We start from the raw sequence: 20,628 nt of genomic DNA, 5'->3' as shown, positions 1-20,628 counted from the left end.
AACATCACTAATCATCAGAGAAATGCAAATCAAAACCACAATAAGATATCACCTAACCCGGTGAGAATGGCTTTTATCAAAAAGTCCCAAAACAATAGTTGCTGGCATGCATGCAGAGAGAAAGGAACACTTACACACTGTTGGCAGGACTGCAAACTAGTGCAACCTCTATGGAAAAAAATATGGTGATTCCTCAAAAAACTAAAGGTAGACCTATCTACCATTTGATCCAGCAATCCCACTTCTGGGTATTTACCCGAAGGAAAAACGGTCATTTTATTAAAAAAACAGTTGCACCAGAATGTTTTTGGCAGCACAATTCACAACTGCAAAGATGTGGAATCAACACAAGTGCCCATCAGTTCATGAGAAGATTAATAAAATGTGGAGTAGTACACCATGGAGTACTACTCAGCCATGAAAAATGAATTCATACCTTTTGCGACAATGTGGATGGAACTGGAGACCATTCTCCTAAGTGAAGTATTGCAAGAATGGAAAAACAAACACCACAATGTACTCACTATTAGATTGGAACTAACTGATCAGCACTCATGTGCACAGATGGAAGTAAAACTCAGTGGAAATCATGCAGATGGGAAGGGGTAGGAGCAGATGGGTGAAATCATACCTAATGGTACAGTGTACACTATCTGTATCATGAGCACACTTATAACTTTGACTCAAGCAGTACAGTAGCAATCCATGTAACCAAAGATTCATACCCTCTAAGATTTGTACCCTCTAATATTCTGAGATTTAAAAAAAAGAAAAGAAAAGAGAAAGCAGAAAGAAGAGAACCAGCTTCTACTTAGTGCCCACTTGCACACATCGTCATTTGGTGACTGCTTTGCATATAGCAGAGGGACAAATGGTGACACTGGGTAACCAAAAGGCAGTAGTGCTGCCACTGAGCACCAGAAAGGCAGATGGGACTGTAAAGGGGGAACTTGAAAACTGAGGGAAAACTTTACTAATGCCACATAAGTCTACTTCTGAGTTTTGATTGTGTGGACTCTTCTTACCCATAAAGAAATGTAATTTTCTAATTTATTTAATTTTAGGGCCCAGTGCAGTGGCTCATGCCTGTAATCCTAGCACTCTGGGAGGCCGAGGCGGGTGGATCGCTCAAGGTCAGGAGTTTGAGACCAGCCTGAGCAAAAGCGAGACCCTATCTCTACTAAAAAAATAGAAAGAAATTATCTGGCCAACTAAAATATATATAGAAAAAATTAGCCGGGCATGGTGGCACATGCCTATAGTCCTAGCTACCCGGGAGGCTGAGGCAGTAGGATCGCTGAAGCCCAGGATTTTGAGGTTGCTGTGAGCTGGGCTGACACCACGTCACTTGCCTGGGCAACAAAGTGAGACTCTGTCTCAAAAAAAAAAAAAAAAAAAAAAAATTTAAATACACAAGTAATACATTATTGTGATAAAAAAAAATTGGCATTTCTCCTTTAAACACCATATGCAAATTCAGTCCACTTCCCAGAAGTTTCCACTATAATATTATTTGTGTATTGCATAAAAGACTATTTCTATGACTTCCTTTTCTTAGGGCTGCCATAAAAGTACTACGAACTGAATGGCCTAGGCAGAAATTCATTGTCTCACAGTTCTAGAGGCTAGAAGTTCAAAATCACGGTGTTGGCAGGGCCATGTGTCCTCTGAAAGCAAAGGGAAGGATCTGCCCTGGGCCATCTCTCCTAGCTTCTGGTAGCCTCAGGCGTTCCTTGGCTTATAGATAGCCTTCTCCATGTGTCTTTTTATTAATATGTTATTTTCCCTGTGTGTGTGTCTCCATGTTGAATTTCCCCTTTTTATAAGGGTATAAGTCGTATTGGGTTAGGGCCTACCCTGATGATCTCATTTTAACTTGATTACCTTATAAAGACCCTATTTCCAAATAAGGTTACATTCTGAGGTTCAAGGGGTTAGAACTTGAACATATCTTTTTTGAAGAACACAATTCGACCCATAACACTTACATACATATGTTCCTATAAACTGAATAGCACTGTTTGGTGTGTATGGGTGTTTGTGTACCACATCATAGTCTGTGTTTCTGTAACTTGTTTTTTTTCAGTCAGTGGTATGTCTTGAAGAGCTTTCCAGTAAGTACACATAGCTTTCACATATTCTTTTCCACTGGTGCATAATATTAAAATAACATGACATAATGTTACCAATAAGACATTTCCCTATTAATGGAATTTTGAAATTTTTGATTTAATTCATTTTTAAAAATAATGTTGCTTTGTGCATATTACTTTCTGTAAATTAGGTATTACAGAGAAGATTCGTTAGGACTTAATGTGCATTTTACACTTGATGGCTTATTATCAAATCGGCCTCCAATCTGTCAGTCCAGTGTTACTTCCAACAGCAGGGTATGAGTGTATTATTTCCTGATATCTTCAGTAATATTTGAAATTAACAAATTAAAATTTTTTAAGTTGCCACTATTTTCAGTGAAAAATAACATCTTGAGTTTTATATTTTACATTTATTTATTTTTCATTTATTAAACTATCAATTAAAATTGGGATTTTTTTTTCTTTGGGAATAAAATTTATTTAAATGTGAAATAATAATCATGCTGAATAATATATATTGAGAGCTTGTCTTCTGCTAGATACTGTTCTAAACATTTCACATCAATTAAAGTGTTAATCCTTACACTTTAACACAAATTTAATGAGACGATTCCTCTTATACATAATTATTTTAAACAGAAGCTGTGGTGTCAAACTATAGGATAATTTAGACTATAGGCTTGGATTTAGACAGATTATAGGTAAGTAGGTAGGTAAGTAGGTAGATAGATAGAAGACATAAGTGAAATGATTCTTTGTGGGCAAGGAATTAAAGCAAATGTGGAAATTGTGGAGAATCAAAAAATAGCCCTAGTTACTTTTCAGTGTTTCACTTTCTTTGTTGTGCATCTCATGGAACTGATACCTTAACGTTGTGATGTACTCCAAAACATTTATTAAGTACCTAATATTTTAGCATACAGGTATTACTATTATTATAATGGAATACTGTTTTTAATGATTTCAGTAATCATTATAGCTAAGTCTGAGTTCTGAATCAAACTCAGCCATGAAGAATCCCCCTAACAACCCAATCAGAAGGAGTTCATCCCACTTGAGGCACATACTACAATATATTCATTTCTCTCATATGTGCTTCCACCTTCACCCCCCACCCCGTTAGGCCTTGTTCTATAGTTTTTATGCACATATCTTTGTTTAGTGATTAGATTATAAGGTTCTTACCAACAAGCACCATTGAATTTAAACATTTATTAATTAAAGCCTGTTTTTGCATATAAGATGATATCGCCATATTCTTTCTTGGGCATTAACTTACTTATTTTTCTAAACAATCCTAAAAGATAAATGAGACAGATTTATTGTTTCTATTTTATGAATAAAATTAGAGAATGATTAAGTAATTTTTGCAAGGTAACACAACTAAAAAGTGTCATAATAACCCGAATGTAGGTGTTCTGACTCAAAGACTGTGATGTGATGCTGTCCACTACAGAAAGCTTCCTCTTAAGCAGAGTACTAGAAATTATGTCCTCTTTGGTACTCACTTATCATGTAATATTTTCATTAGTAGTTGAGTAGTAACTTTTTGCTTAATGATGGAAAGTAAAATATGCTAGTGGATAATAATTATTTCTGATATAGTAGAACAATTAGAGTCTACTTCACCAATATTCTTTTCCCATCTCCATCCAATGTGGCTTAGGGAAAATTGCTTACCCTCTATAGACCTGTTTTTTCATTGATGGAATATAGGAATTGGAAGAGACAAGTTTGAACATTCTGTGATCTTGTGATAATTAGTTCTCCTGGATGTACTTAACAGTTTTCAGAAGGTAATTATATTGGTCAGAGAAGATTCAAGCTATTGTGTTTCTTCTTTCACCTTACCCATTTGATATCATCTTCCCTGAGATTTTGCCAATAATGAGCAATTCCAATATTTTCATTAATCTTTATTCAACAATAAAAAGGAGACATAACTTCAATATAGCATGAATATTACTACCCTGGCAATAATCTTAGTACCATTCATTTGAAAAAAAAAAAAAAAGGAAATGTAATGTCTGCCTTATAGCACAAATTTTTAACTTAATGTTCTGTTAGAATTCCATGAAGTACCATAGGTTAAGAATAAGGGAGTGGAATCAGGCAACGTATAATAGGTTTTGACCCTTTAGCTAGACCTCAGATTCTAACTGATAAAATAGCGTAGTACACCAGCAGCTAACTCATGGGGTTGTTCTGTAGTGGATATTAAGTCATATAATGCCTATACAGCATGAAAAATAATGTCCAATGTATTTTCCTCAAAGAGGGCCACCTGCATCAGAATACCCTGTGTGCGTGGAACAAAGTAGATTATTGGCTGCCTCTTGCTAAATCAGAATCACTAAAAATAGGAACTAAAAATGAATTTTTTATTAGATTCTCTAGGTGATTCTTATGAAAGCTAAACTTTAAGAACTACCTATAAGCATTCAAAATTTCTAAAAACTAGTACAGTCATGCATCACTTAATAACAGAGATACATTCTGAGAAACAGGCCATTAGGCAATTTCATCGTTGTGTGAACTTTATAGAGTGTGCTTACACAAACCTAGACAGTAGAGCCCACTGCACACCTAGGGTATATAGTATAGCCTGTTGCTCTTAGGCTACAAACCTATACAGCATGTTACTATACTGAATACTGTAGGCAATTATAATCCAACAGTAAATATTTGTGTATCTAAACATATCTAAACATAGAAAAGATATAGTATAAATATATTGTCATTTTATGGGACCACTGTTGTCATTATTGTATCGGTGGTGTTTTGTTGACTGATATGTCATTATGTGGCTCATGACTGTATAATTATTAGTTATTATGCCCTTGAGTAATACAATTTTTTAAGAATAGAGTAAGTTATTTGAGGCAAGTTTAGAATATTAACCTGACAATCCTTTTATTTTTGAAAATATTTTTCAGTGTTTACCAACTCTCAAGTACTTTTCTATTCACTGAACATTCTAAGATGTTAAGACAGTGGTTATACTTTTATTTTAGAGACTGGACATGTAAATTAATACTTAAAATACTAGGTAGAAAACACTAGAGGAATAGACAAAATACTGTGAGATTTTAGATGAAGAAAAGATTACTGTCTTTGGAGGGACCAGAGCAGACTTCATGGAAAAACTGGAATATAATTAGACATCAATGGACATTTGGTAAAAGCATAATATTTCTTATGTTTTGATTTCTCACTCCAGTGTTTCTTAATTAAAATAGACAACAATATCTACACTTTCTGGAAGCCATAAAATTCCTGAAAAAGTTGCTTCAAGAATGAGAAAAATGACCATGAATTAAGTAATTTAGGTTTTTTTTATATATGTAATCATCCTTTAGAAGTAAAAGGAAAGTTTAAGAGCAGAGAAGTGCTATATTTCTGTTACAAACTTTTCCACTGATATATTAAGCCTTCGAATCTGAGGCTATAGTATGGGGATTAGAGTAATTTTGTTAAGGGTCAAGCAAAGTAGAACCAGGGTTCTTTATCTGTCAGTCTTTTCTATAATGGTCATCCATTAAAGACAGCTAATGCAGCTCCCCAAAATGGGCAATTTAATTCTTTCTGAACCATGAAGCCTGGCCGGCCCATTGTTTCCAGTCCTGCTAGAAGGATTTTTATTTTATGTGTGAATTATCATTTTCCTTTTACTCATTATAATTGATTGAAACATTGTAGCCTTCATTGATATAAGTATAATGATTCAAAGTAAGACATGAATCTTTTTTTTATAAGTATAAAATTGCATTAAGAGAAATCAGATACTTTCCAAAGCTGCATATTAAGTTTTCCAATTTCCATGAGTCTACCAAAGAATGTATACATATTTTATTTACCCTTAGTAAAATGTAATAAGGTTATCTAGTACAGTAAGGTATCCACTGCTTCCACAAGTAAAAGTAAGGTCATGAAGATGTGGGCAAATGCTAGTGCTAAAAAAAAATCAAATAACTGTTTATAATTTGTATGTATTGTCCAATCTCTCTTTGAAGATATATACAATAAATTGCCTAGAGATTCTTATTAAAAAATAAAAGCTAAAACACACAAAGTATAAATATCTAACTTAAAGGTAGATATAAATTATTCAGTTATCACATCTATCCCTGTCTAATCATATTATGATTACCACTAAAAAGAACGATTTATGTTAACATGTACCTAATTTAAGAGAATAAAAGCGTAAGTGTAGCTATAGAGAAGTAAACATAATATGTGAATATAAAGAAATATAAAAATAATTTTGGGTATGACATACTAAATTTATGCCAGAATTTGCCTCTTGGGATGGGGAGGCAAGTGGGACTAAGGATGGAGGAAAACTTCAAATTGATCTATGATGTTTGCTTATGTTTATTTATAAAACAAAACAAATCTGATCAGCTATCAATTCTGGGTGGTGAGTGATATTTTGATACTCCTCTCAAGTTTACAGACAATAAAGCAATAAACACACACATATGTGTAGGTATGTGTATTACGTATTCCACATGCAACACTAAAAAGCCCACATCCTTTATCGCACATTGTAGATTTCCAATTTTAAGTTGTGCTAAGAGTTGTACAAGCCTAGGAAAACAGATTTGGGATCAGGATATTGTAGCTGCAAATTTCAATGCCTCCTGTTGTCTTTATTTATTCTGGTAGCATCATGGGACCTCTCAATATTCTCTACAATAGATTTTTATGTAAATTTCAAACAGGCTTCCTGAATAGACATAGAATGTGTGGATGAAGGAAAAATGGAAAAGCCTTTGCATCTGTCTGCATTGAATGAATCATGTATGTTCCCTCATTGCAGAATCCAGACTAAGCTGAGTTGTTTCATCTGACGTGATGCTATGAAAAAAGTGAGAAAGACCTGCCTGCAGATCAGCCTGTGGACATGGAGTAAAGAAGGAGGGATTAGGTCTGAGCAGTAGAATTGCCAAGCACCTTAAAAATCAATGCTCTTATTTTTACCCTCTGGGACTTCACAAGAAGTTGTTTTCTGAGTTTGGGTATTTGTCTAAAGCCTGCTACATACCCTGCTTCTGCAGTGTAGGAGCTACATTTAATAGTAGAGACGCTCAGGTATGGTTCCTATTTCTTCTTAAAAGAGATTCAGAACTATACCTGGATAAATATGCTTTTTGTAGAATATCCTGTTCACATATGAATTCTTTCCTCCTATGTTTTGATCAATAATGATCTTAAAAACCTTTAGCTTTAAGAGGTAGACACCCACATGGGTCACGGGAATGGTGATGATGGGATCACACTTTCTCTTTTGTGGCTTAAGTAACTAATGAATTTTACACTACTCAAGTAGTACTCTTTAAATCCAGTGATAAGTCAGGATGACTCTTCCCTCCCCAACCCTGTCATCTGAAAGAAATTAATTCAAAGAATGTTTTGTCCTAAAAAATAACACCCACTCATGTTGTAAAGGACTTACTCAATCTGAAGGAAAGTCAAGACTATGCTGCAAATCAGTATCATCTCAATCCTTCCTGGGTGAGGTGGTTCTGAGAGACCCACAAAGGGAGCTGGTGACCTCTGAGACAACTGGGAGGGCAGAAGTGGAGCCTGGTCATGGGTGCACTTGCCCCTGGAGACTCTACTAATAGGAAAAACTTAAATAAAAAAGCAAAGTATGAACAAGAGAAGAGTAAATAATCATTAAAATAAAAAGGGATGGTAGAAGATTAAAATGTGAGTAAAATAGAAGTGAAGACATATGAAAGGAGTATAATATACCTGAAGATAAAAATATTAAAGATTTTAAAAAATAATTAGTGATAATGTAAGTGGTATCCAAAATAAAATGAAGATATAACCAATAAAGTAAAAAATTAGCTGATACACCATCAATAACTGAAGTAGGTAAAATAACAAAGTAAGTAAAATAATAAATAATAGGGTTAAAAATAGAATAATTTTTCCTTCAAAAGCATTCAATAATTATAAAGATTCATTATTTTGGAAAAGGACCATATAGGAACAGAAAAATCTAAAGATACAAATTATAGTAGGGAAATTAAATTAGTAATTAAATTATATAGAAGGCAAATCCAATTAGTAATTAAAAACTAGCATACATCAGAGCAATGAAAAATTCCTATGCAACTGTGAAATAGCTTCACTATAAGAATCAGAATATTCCAGTAATGAAACAGAATATTCCTGTAATGACTATTCTAAAATAGTCAAGAATGAGAAAGAGCAAAACAATAATAACAATATAAAAAAATACAACCTTAGAGATGTCAGTGGTATGAGTCCTCAATAAATATCTCCATGGTCATGCTTCTCATTGCAAAAAAGTGCCTGAAAACCAAGAACCCTGAAAACCAGCAAGTTCTTGGGGCAACAAATCTTCTCCTGTAGCCTTATGTAAAGACAAGCAAAGGAATCAAAACTTTCTCTGGCTACTTATGACATCTTGTACTTCTCTGGTTCCATGCTTTCCTCGGTCCTATTTTGGTATTGCATTCCCCAGCTCTGCCTAGTTCCTTATATAAGGAAACATTTCCCACACCAGGACTCCTCAACCACATCTGGTAAGGTAAAACTCTTCCTGGTCATCAGATGTCATTAGAGTCTACACTGATTCACACAGCACAGTATTAGGATTTAAGACTGATCAAAGAGCAAAATGAAACCTGAGATTTCTGTCTTTTTTTCTTTCTCAACCATCCAAACTTGACCTGTATATTCCTGCCCCATAACCCCAAATATTGTCCACAATTTCCCTATGAATTTGAAGTGTTATTCTCAGAATAGCACAGGCAAAGTCAAGCTCTACTTTCCTCTACCCTACGTCAAGTAGTTCCACACTCAAACATAGTGAGGGTCTACTCTAGGGAGATGAGATGACTTAATCAAGGTGTACCTTGACCTTGCTAACTTAGTGTAAGATGCTTCAGATGGGACCCTAAAGTGTAACTCAATTATCACTTTGGGTTTCATTTTAGGTACCCTCTGCTCTTCAAAGATGTAGGTATAACAGATTTAGATGCTAGCCAGTTCAAGTCTAGGTTAAGTCCAAAGTTTTCATTAGAATTTCCACTGATTCCTGAGGTTTACATGCCCTGTCTAGCTCTAGTGTACTATCTCTATTTTGCCCTGTGTTTTCCTGGGTGCACAACTTAGCCCTTCTCGAATTGAGTATGATGCAAATGACTCATGCCTCATTCTGAAAAATTCTGGTCTAAACAGTATATATTGTCCAGTCATCTTGTAAGGGCCCAGTCCTGTCCATAGAATATTCTCCCTTCCTGATTATCAAAGTTTCAGGAATGCTTTTTCATTTGGTTGCCAGTTCATAGGAAACTCCACTGTGAAAGACAAGCCTGGATCAAGGTTTGGTGTTGACTCCACAGCCTTGGGGCTTTGGGGCTCTATTCAGCCCTTGTTAGAAGTGGATATGAATTCTGATGAGAACTGGGCATTCAGGGGTATATCCACTGTACTAATAAAGAGCTTAATGGGGAAGATATCCCAAATCTATCCAACTTTGTCTTGGCTTATAAGATTTTCAAAAGTAATTAGAAATACTTATTCATCAATAAAGTGCTGTAAAACCCTACCTGAAAACTAGATGAATCAAATTGATAAGAATTTTTTATTGAACATATATTTTGTGCCAGGTATTGTGCTAAACACATACAGATGATCTCATTTATTGTTTACCACTACACTATAAAGTCATTACTATTGCAATCATTATTTTACAGATGAGAAAACTAAGGTTTAGACAAATTGACTTACACATCACAGAACATAATTGGTGAAAACCATGTCTGTCTGCTGCCAAGAACCCTTCGTGCTTTAATTCTTTACTGCATTGCCTGGTCAACTCTGTTCCCTCCCTCTTCCAAAATCACTCAATTTTGTTTAGAACTACCTGACTATTAAAAGATAATAAAATAAAAATAAAGCCAAATCAATAATGCATTAAGATTCTTTGAGTAGGACTTTCCACTGATTAATTCTATACCAGTAGTATAGTCCTCTAGAAGAATTGGCAAGTGACAAATAGTTAAATATCATGTATCCCATTAGTTTAATTCATATATTTCTATATACTCATAGTCATTTCTTCCATATATTAGCCACAGCACTATTCTTGCAATTTCTGATCTTAGAGTTCTTTCAAATGGTGGTTAAGTAGACGAAGAGGGGATTTGATCTATAGTTTTCTTGAACTACCAGAATCAGCTAATTTTTAACGTTTTACCCTTGGCCTTCTTAGCAGTCTGTGTTTAAAGTCAAGAAGTTCATCTGTGTCTAGAATGAGAGAATATTTCTATTAAATCTGAGTTAGTTTGGAAAATAATTTCTATAAATTGACAGAAAATATTTAAAATGAGTTTTGGAAACTGCCATCTTTAATAAAGATAATTTTGTATATGAAAAAAAATCCTTGTATACCAGGCATTAGTTACCAGGTTGTGTGTGTTTTACCTAACATTAAAATATATCCTATGAAGAAATTCTATTTCAGTAGTAACATGACAGAAAAGGACACTAATAGTGAATCTGGAATTTAGCAGGACTTTTTAAATTGAAATTGTTATTGAGATAATTATAGATTCATATGCATTCATAAGAAATAATCCCTTGTATACTTAACCAGTTTCCTTCAGTGATAACATTTTGAAAAACTATATCGCAACCAGATATTGACATTGATGCAGTCCACTGATATTATTCAAATATTTCCAGTTTTACTTGGATTCATTTGTGTGTCTTTGTGTGTACGAAGTTGTATCAATTTTATTGCCTAAGTAGATTTTTATATCCACCATCATAATCAAGATACTGAAGAGTTACAACCCCACAAGGCTCTCTCCTGTTTTCCTGTTATGACCAGCCCTCCCCCACTCTGTCTCTAACTCCATTTCTGAAATGTTATTTCACAAATGTTACATAAACAGAATCATATAGTATATAATATTTTGGAATTGGCTTTTTTCACACAGCATAATTCCCTGGCAATTCATCCAAGTTGTTTCATGTATCAAGATTTTGTTACTTTAAAAAATATTCTTAAAATATTTTGTTACTTTAAAAAGCATTTGTAAAATATTCTTAAAATATTTTAAAGTGACAAAAATCAGCAATAAAGGGATTTTTAAAAATCTCTTCAGCAATAAATCCCTTTATTGCTGTTATCCTATGGTGTGTGCCTACTTACAGTTTCTTTAACCATTTGACTGTTGAAGGACATATGGGCTGATACCAGTTTTTAGATATTGCAAAATAAAGCTGCTATGAATATTCATTTATAGGTTTTTGTGTGACTCTTGAGTAAACCATTTAACTTTAGATTTTAAAATCTAAAGTTAAAAATGAAGCAGGGTGGTCTTAAGAGAGAATATTAAAGTGATGGTATTTATTTTTATTTGCCCATTTTTTATTTTCTGATGGAACAAATGGTTTCCTTGATATGCAGACAACTTTCTGAGGGTCAGCATAATTTCAGTGAGGATTTAAATGCTCTTTCTGAGTTGGCAAGTAATTCTGCTGGGAGCCCTGCATAAGATGCCTGGTTCAGTGAGTGAAACTTGCATGGTGTTGCTTTGAGTATAGAGTCATGTCTCCCAGGATGCATTGTCAACAAGCCTGATGAGATACAATGTTGGTGCTTTGGCTCTTTGTTAGTTGTTCTTTGATTTTAAGTCCTTTGGGTTATTATTTACTAATCTGAAGAAATCACAGCTTCTGGCTATTCAGTAGTGTTTCAACAATTAAACAAGCTTGACTGTCAGAATTCCAATACTGAAAGAATCTACAAAATGAGTGAAATGACCTTGGGGATTATTTTTAATACCCATTGTAATTGTCTCTAGATTTAAACTTGAGGGTTATACACATAGTTGTACATTTAAACGTGAGAATTTCTTTTTTTGGCTGACAGGCAAAACTGAAATTTGCTAGACTTCCCCTTAATTTTGGACCTAGGGAATGAGTATTACTCATTGATTTAAATAATAATCTCTTTAATAAAGTAAGACCCCATGACAAAACCCCAAAATGTTGTGTCTTGTATTTAGTCTTGTATTCAGTCATGCTGTGGGTTATGACATGGTTTTCTTAAACACAGTGACACAGTTTATTTCTTTTACTCTAGAAATAAAGGTCTACTTTGACTGTTTTTTTTTTTTTTTTTGTCAGTGCCAGTATTATAGCCAGGTTTTTCAATACTTTAGAACGTGTTTCAGATTATCATTTAATCTTGAACAGTTCTTGTTTGTATTTTCTTTTTTTTTTTTTTGAGGGTCAAAACAATGTAAAGGCTTTGAAAGTTGAGAATGTTCCTAGATCAACATGATTTTTCTGAAAATTGATTGATGCTATGAATAAGAAACATTTGCATGCTTTGTTCGGTTTTCATTTCAAAATACTTTTCTGTTTTTCCTCCTTAATGTTTAAATTGTACAGAGTAAATACTGCAGTAGTAATGACTTCCTGAAGATAGATGCACTTCCACTATTCTTATTAGTACTGATTGCTGATATAGATTACTGTGGGGGCTGAGAGATTTGTAACACAGCAGGTTATTCATTAGCAATTCCAGAATAAGCATTCAACAGAAAATCCTTCTAACTAATGATTATTTTAAGTTCTAACTGACTTTGTAATGCATGTAATAGTATAAATTCCTAGATACTCTACACATTTCTGCTTTATGAATTAAAACTGTTTTCATATAACTCATTTCACATATCATTATTATACAACTCCTGTGAATACTATTGTCTAAGAACAACAGATAGTACAACATTGCATCCTTTAAGCAAGATGGATGCTGTAAATATATATGTGGGCATTTTTCTTTCTGGTAATTTCTTAAGATACTGTCTACAATTTCACGTTCTATAAATAATTTAATTTTCTAAATGACATGTTAATATTTATATGCTTCTATATAGGCATGATCATATAAAGTTAAGATTCAGAATTATATTTATAAGAGTCAGAAGATACTAATCTCTTAAATATGTTAATATAGCCTCTTTCAAAATAGGAAGTTTGACCCCGTTGATACCATGTCTTGAAATGTTTATATATACAGCAATTGTTTTTTGTCAGTATAACTAATTAGTTCACAAAGAATAAAGGGGAATTAATAATCAGGTTTCTTTGGTAAGCAGTTAAAGCAATACATCTACATCTGTCAGTCTATCTATGTAGCTGTCTGATTTGGGAAAAACAAAAAAGTCATGGCAGTGACAGACACATTGTGTGAAAGGCCCCACAACCATCTGGGTTGCCTTTCAAATAATTCACCATTCAAACCTTACTAAAACAGTACTGTGTCTCCATTGTTTTGATTAGGGGTTGTGATTGTGTTCTGATCAGTAGCAATAAGCTTGTTTCTTTAAATGTAGGTGTAATTTAAAATGTATACCTCAAAAACTACTAGAAAGTAAGGAAAACCATAAAACTGGAAGCTAACAAGCCACAGAGAGCAGCAGAGAAAGCTGTTACACCTTAGTAATTTTGCCTTAATTTTCCTACTTCTTCCCTTTCTGTAATTTTTGCAATTCCTTTGTCTTGGAACACATTTCAAGTTCTCTGAATATCCATTTCCTCAACTTTAAAATGAAGGTGTTAATAGAACCTATCTCACAGGGTTGATGGAAGGATGAAATAAGTTAAAGTATGTAAAATCGCTAAGCACACTAAGTAATAATCCTGGCATACTGGAAGGGCTTAACAAAATTATTTAGTTGGCATTATTATACAATTTGCAAGACTCTGCTCCCAATTTTAGAACTCTTTCAAAATTCTAAAACTCAGCTACCATGTGTCACTCTTGGTCGAGCTTATTTATTTTAAATGTTGTTCTCTAAGTTTAATTTCCCTTGAATATAAACACGTTAGTTATACTCTCAACCTCATCTGCTGAGATAAGGTTCTTTCAGATCTGAGACTAATGATTACTGTAGCTTCTTAGTGAATAATGTTTCCTTAAATTCTATCATACATTATCTGGTGCCCAGGTTAGTCCTCAAGTAATGATAGCCCTATGGGAACAGGCATCCCAGTGTAAGCAGGGCTTGGACACCCAGATTGCAAAGTCTACCCACTCCCCACCCTGCCTCCTGGATATACTTTAACAGAGTCTGGGATGCTTCTTATTAAAGAGATTTCTGAACTGTCTACAATTCTGGGCTAGATGACCTCTAAGAGACCTTCCTACCCATCTCTGACCAGTATGAAGTAGGTTCAAGAAACCCAGGACTTTCACAAAGTTGTGTTTGGAAATCTACCAACAGAGAAAATGTTTTCAAAGTGATTTCTACTTGGCTGACCACCATTTCCCAAATCACCGCTTGGTTAAGACTTCCTCAAATGAGACAAAGCTGTTTGTTCATGCTTCAAGTCATCTGTGTTTGTGAGGAGTTTATGAAAATCCCAAGATTTATTTTTAGTAGTCCCATAAGCATGAAGAGTTGCTAAATGTGTTTTTTTGCTAAAAAGATAGGAATGCATCATTTATTCTCCAGCAATCCAGGTGCATTATTTTTATCTTTAATTTATATACAGCATTTTCTTATAACCTTTATTGCTGCAGGAAATGTAGGCAATGTTCCTGACAAGGGACTGCATTTCAATAAAAACAAAATATAGCTAATTACTGTGCTTTTGATTTGAAGAAATAAATTAATAATTTTGATCTACTCCCTGTAGGTCTATGCCTTGTGTCTATACAAGTTTGAATCACTGAGAACAGTGAAATAGTTGACACTTTTAATCACTCACCACAGTGCCAGGCACTTTAAAATATTGAAGTGGCAGAAGAAAGATTTAAGGTACATGTCAATCGATAAGTGCTTTGCCTCATGTGAATTCTGCACAGCACAGACTGATCCATGTTTTTTAGCAAATGTTCATCTTTCACATTGAAGTGCTTTTAAAGTTTGGATATACTCCACGAATTGTAATAATTTTGTACGTTTTCACAATCCCGGAGCTTAATTTGCTGTTTTAATCATTTTAACTAAAACATCTATTTCAACCTAAACTGATACATCTGACATATTACAATAATTCTTCCATAGTAGTTGTGGAATTTTACTTAGAATAGCATGTCCCCTTTATACTTTTTCTCATGCATGGATAAAATATTAAGTACGTTATTCAATTTTTCTTCCAAGCATAATTTTCACTGAGGAAGTCCCTCCCTACCTGTTAATAGATGACAAACTTGAAATTATTGTGTTGATACAATTCTGCAGTGTCTTCTGTTATACGTAACTGTAGGTAATTAAAGTTTGTGAACAGATAATTTTAACTTTAAATAAACTTTAACAGATGTGAAACAAAACAAAACAGAGCCACTATAATATTTTGATTCACATGAATCCTGGTTACTTTAGTATAAATCCTTCAACTCTAGAATACCTTCAAATAGATTTATACATATAATGTTATATAATTCTTTAACATGAAGTGTACTTTTTATATTGCAGTATATTACTTCTTTGCTTTATACAACTTTTCTTGGTTTTAGAATCAAACTCACTATTTTATTTTCAAATGTTATATGACTCTTTAGGTATATGGGACTACTCTGTAACAAAAGTTACCTAATAAAGCTGTTTTCATTAAATAAAATAAATTAATACTCTAACTTTTCTCAATGAACTATTTAAACTGGTTTGTCCATTTAGTTTGTATAATCAACTAAGCAAAGGGACACAGATTTTCCTAATTTCCAAGGATTCTTTCTGAGGTACTTTTTTTAAACACCAAAATATATAACAGTAATTTCTCAGTAACAGACCAAAGTATTTAGAACTCAATAGAAAAACAAAGAGATGTGGTTCTTATCTGAATTCAAAATTTTAATAGGAAAAATGACTCTATTTAATCCATATCCTTGAATCTTCCTCAAAACTAATCCTACTGTCAATTTATTTTTCATTCAGCCCATCTTCTAAAATATTTGTTTAAGTCTTTGTCACACAGAAATTCAAAGGAAGATGTATGCCAAGTGTTCTTTCCCTTATTTTCTTTTTCTTATATCTATAATTAAAACAGAGTTATAAGGTGGGAGAGGGACAGATATTGATTTAACTGTAGAATAATAAGAAAATTGGGCAAGGCCCTTATTATCATTTTCTCTCAGAATTTTGTTCTTTATAATATGAAATGTGTTAAATTTTGTGTTCCCAAAATGCCCTTGAAAGACTAAAATAAATTCTGTGTTTAAGGATTCGTGTAAAAAAGGCAGAGTGCATGAGGTTGTGGACCGAAAATTGAGATTCTAACAAACTGTTGTATCATTACCAGATGATCTTGATGGTTTGCATGTCCCTGGGATTAACATAAAGGTTGAGTTGAACAAATTACCAGGAACTCCAGCTTTTAAGACTTTGAAGCACTTGGGTACACCCTAGAGGAACATGAAAGTTTTTCTCTTTTTAATTTCGTTTCATGACTCCCCACACTTCTGTACTGGTCTTATTTTAAGTCTCATTTGAGTTATTAGGAGTGTGATTCCTAAAAATGCCTACTATGCAGTCCTAACTTCAAATTCTGGCCTCAGCATCTGCTCCTGTAGCTTAAATATGAGGGAAGAAAATAAAATTGGTTGAATACATGCAAGACCGTGCATCTTAAGTCTTAACCCTCAAACAACAGCCCTGTGAGATAGGTGAATATTCGTATTTCACAGATAAGGAAAGGAAAGGGACTTGAGTATAAGCACCTAACTCAAGGTCACAGAGCAGGTAAATGATAGATTTAGGATAAAAACCTCAAGATTGTTGGCTTTAAAGCTCATTTTCCCTCAACACCAAGAGGGAAAGAATGAAACTTTCAATTAATGCCATAAGTAGAAACATGTAATTTTCCTCATAAAAAGAGTCAGTAGAATATGACAGGAGCACAGACTATAGATCCATGCTGCCTAGGTTCAATTCCTAGCACTGCCACCTTTAAACGAAGTGACCTTGAACAAGGTCACCCTTGCTCACCCTCTCTGGACTCAGTTTTCTTATATGTAAAATAAGAACAATAATAGCAACTACCACATAGAATGCTGTGAGGATTAAATAATCAGGACTTGGCACATAGTAAGTGCTGGCTATTATTATTGTTATTATTATTATAAATTTTAAGTAGAAGGGTCTTTGGAGGTCATTTTATTTAATCTTTTCCTTTTCCAAGTAATAGGCTAAGATCCTAAGAAGCAGAATGACTTGCCCAAAATTATAAAGCAATAGAGAAACAGCATCCAGATTTCCTCACGTCCAATCTAGTGTTATATTCGTAAGCAAAAACAACATTTGAAAGATAATGAATGCTTGATGGCACATTTAGAATTTATTTGTATCATTTTATAAATCCCTGAGATTTTTCTGCAATCTGCCTATTTCTACTGAGAAATAATATCACCTAATTGTAAATTTTTATGGATATTGATAAAAGGAAGTAGCAAATTATGAACATACTGCTATATTTTATAAGTCCATAAAACTTAATGATAGCCTCTTTTATGTACAAATAAAATATTACACAGAAAATTGTGAGTAAAAAATGATGGCAAAAATAATTTTACTTAAATGTGAGAGATGTCTTTTTTTAAGCTAAAAAATTTAAGACTGCTTGAATATTTGTCAAAATTAATGATGTAGAGCAGAGTTGTTACTCTCTCCTGTTGTCTTAAATGCGTCGACTTCCTCTGCATTGCATATTTTGTTCTAAAACAGAAGTGAGCACAGTGATTAATGCACATATATTTTATGTTGTTAAAGTTTCAAAAATGATAAAACTCTGATTTCACAACAGATTAAAAATATTTTCCTTCTCCTGGAAAAAAAGTAATGAGCTACATAAATAGAAAAATCAAAAGTGGCTGTAAATGATGAATGCTACACTTTTCCTGAGAAGTTGTTTTTCTCTGATGGCAAAAAAAAAAAAAAAAAAAGGAAGAAGAAGGAAAAAAAAAACCTGATCTTTTTGATTTATAGAAACGTAGAGAAAAACAGTTTCTAGACTTCCTTTCAAATTAATATTCAACACACAAATTACTGAGCACTTATATGCAAGGCAATATGCAAGTTAGTGGAGACAGTGAAATTGATAAGACACAGCTTTGACTATGAAGGACATTACAATGACTAGTTATATATTTTTTCCTAGCATGTTACTTAGTTACCAGTGCAAAGTATAATTATTTAATAGCATTGAACAGTTTGGTTAATAAATATAATAAAGTTGAGCCAATGTCAGAGCATATATATTCATTAAATGGTCTCCCATTATGACCATACTCTGATTACATTAAATGGTATCAGAGGTGCAATGGATTTTCACTTTCAAAGATCATTGTAATTTCCTTTATTTGTGAGATTAAACTACAAGAGCTATAACACATTAAAACAGAGCTGATATAAGATTGCTTAAATGACAGCATTTTGCTTTGGGGAAAATAAATAAAACATTTCAGAAAATGCAAATCATCTCTTAACTAGGCATTGTTCACAAATTGTAAAAATGCTAACTTATTTCATTAATAAGATTGTATCTTATTTGGTTATTTATTTTATCATGTGCACAATCTTAATATTCTTGTCCTTATATTTTTAGAGCAAAGGATTTACCAACTAGCATGCTTTTTAATCAGTGCAAGTTTCCCCTGATAATTTCTAAGGATAATTTATCACCATCAGAAGATAATGTGTAAATGATGCTAAGTGGTATTGAATCTTCTAAATAATACAGAACTAGTAAATTTACTTAAAATTTTTCTAAGATATAATTTTGAGATAGTATACCTTAGTGGTAAAGTATATGTCCATGCATACAAAGATATACATGAAATATTTCCAAATAAAAACTACGCAAATGTTATCCATGCTTTTATTGTTCATTACTGTTTCTTAGACTTGTCAGCTGAAGTCTACTAAAGGGATAAACAAACAACATGTTACTCTCAGGAATCCCTTCAGTATTATGTATGTCAAAGTTAAGAGTGAAAAGTCAGCTCTTCAATGTGGGAAGTCTGGTAAGTTGGAAGTGCAAGTATGGTGCTCAAGGAAGAGGTATAAGATAGAAGAGACAAGAGAAGAGAAACAGAGCTCTGAGAGGTAGCATAATCCATGTGCAATGTAGGCCTGGTTGAAAAGCTAAGAAGGAAAATTGATCACTCAGTGTCAATGAAGAAATTCCCCAATATAGGAACGATTCACAGTGTGGCAGAAGTAAAGAAGAAAGGCTAACACAGGAAGAGTCATTGGATTATGGAAGAACAGAGAGGCTTGGGTAATTAAGGCAGGACTGAGTAGGCAGAAATGAGGATGTTTAGTGTTGATCATGTTTTTAAATAATTTAATAAAATTATAAAGAATTAAATATATAATAGTAAATTTGACAGTAGGGTCAGATCTTTTTTGTTATTGTTTTAGAGTACTATGTATATTTCTGCAAGATGTTTACATGATGGATACTCACTTATTCATTATTTTAACCAACAAATATTTATGGAACAGTTTCTTGGTAAAAGAAAACATTGTATAAGACATGTTAGGGCCAAATAAAAACTATAAAGAGGAAGACTCTTTCAAATTAACCTAAGAAAGGTGAGGATTGTTGGGGCCGATAATTGCTAGGATAATGGCCACAAAGAAATGGTACCATTTACAGGGAATCTGAGAACCAATGACTCAGGTTGTTAAAGCAAGCTAGAGGCTCTGTGCTCACATAAGATACTATAACAGAATATTTGTGTTACTCTCACAGATGTGAATTCAATGAGTGATAACCAATTGTATAGGGACACATACCTTGCCCTCAAGGAAGAATTGGAAACACACTTAGGCACAAGGTTGCAAGCCATTCTGTATTTGTGTGAGTGCATAGTTCTAAGAATGCAGAAGAAGCCATCATTTCTGCCTAAGGAGATCAGGTAGGTGTAAAGAAAGGTTTAATCTGGGATCCTGGCCTTAGGAATGGGAAGTACTCCAACACTAATAAACTTGAGGAGGAGCAATAGCACAGGAATGTAGAGGGTTCAGCACTCCATAAGGTGAATATGCTACCTTTGTTTAGATGATTTAATGGATGAGAAAACTAGAGAAAGACTAAGTGCAAGTTGCAGAGGGCCTTAGTGCCTGGAAAAGGAAGTATTCTTTATTGCGCAGGCAGTATATTTCTGAGCAAGAGAAATCAGAACCACAGGCTGTTTAGGAAGATTTCTTACCACAGGTTGAAATTTAGAAGGGAAAAAACTCATGGTAAAGTGTTACATCTTAAATTTTATATGCTGAAAACAAAACTGCAAAAGTAGATTGATTTTTCTGAGAGGCAAAGTGTTCATAGGAAATTATATGGGTGTTCACAAGAGCAATTGTTAGAAATAAAGCTACTTGTGTTAATAAGTGGTTTCCTAATGGGATTAGAAATGCAAATAGGAAGGGATTTTAGGGAAAGACTCCTTATAAGGAAATGAAAAAAAAATGATGGTTCTTTGTTGATAATTAGGTCTGAACGGTAACCTCAGAAAAATTTC

General features: G+C 33.5%; 1 pseudogene; it reads left to right on the top strand.

Annotated features, from left to right (window-relative positions):
- Positions 1-20,628, top strand: part of LOC123646973 — a 76,795-nt pseudogene that overhangs the window by 18,342 nt on the left and 37,825 nt on the right.

The sequence above is a fragment of the Lemur catta genome, chromosome 11 (genome assembly GCF_020740605.2).
Source record: "Lemur catta isolate mLemCat1 chromosome 11, mLemCat1.pri, whole genome shotgun sequence".
Lineage (NCBI taxonomy): Eukaryota > Metazoa > Chordata > Mammalia > Primates > Lemuridae > Lemur > Lemur catta.
This window is presented reverse-complemented; position numbering and strand designations above follow the sequence as displayed.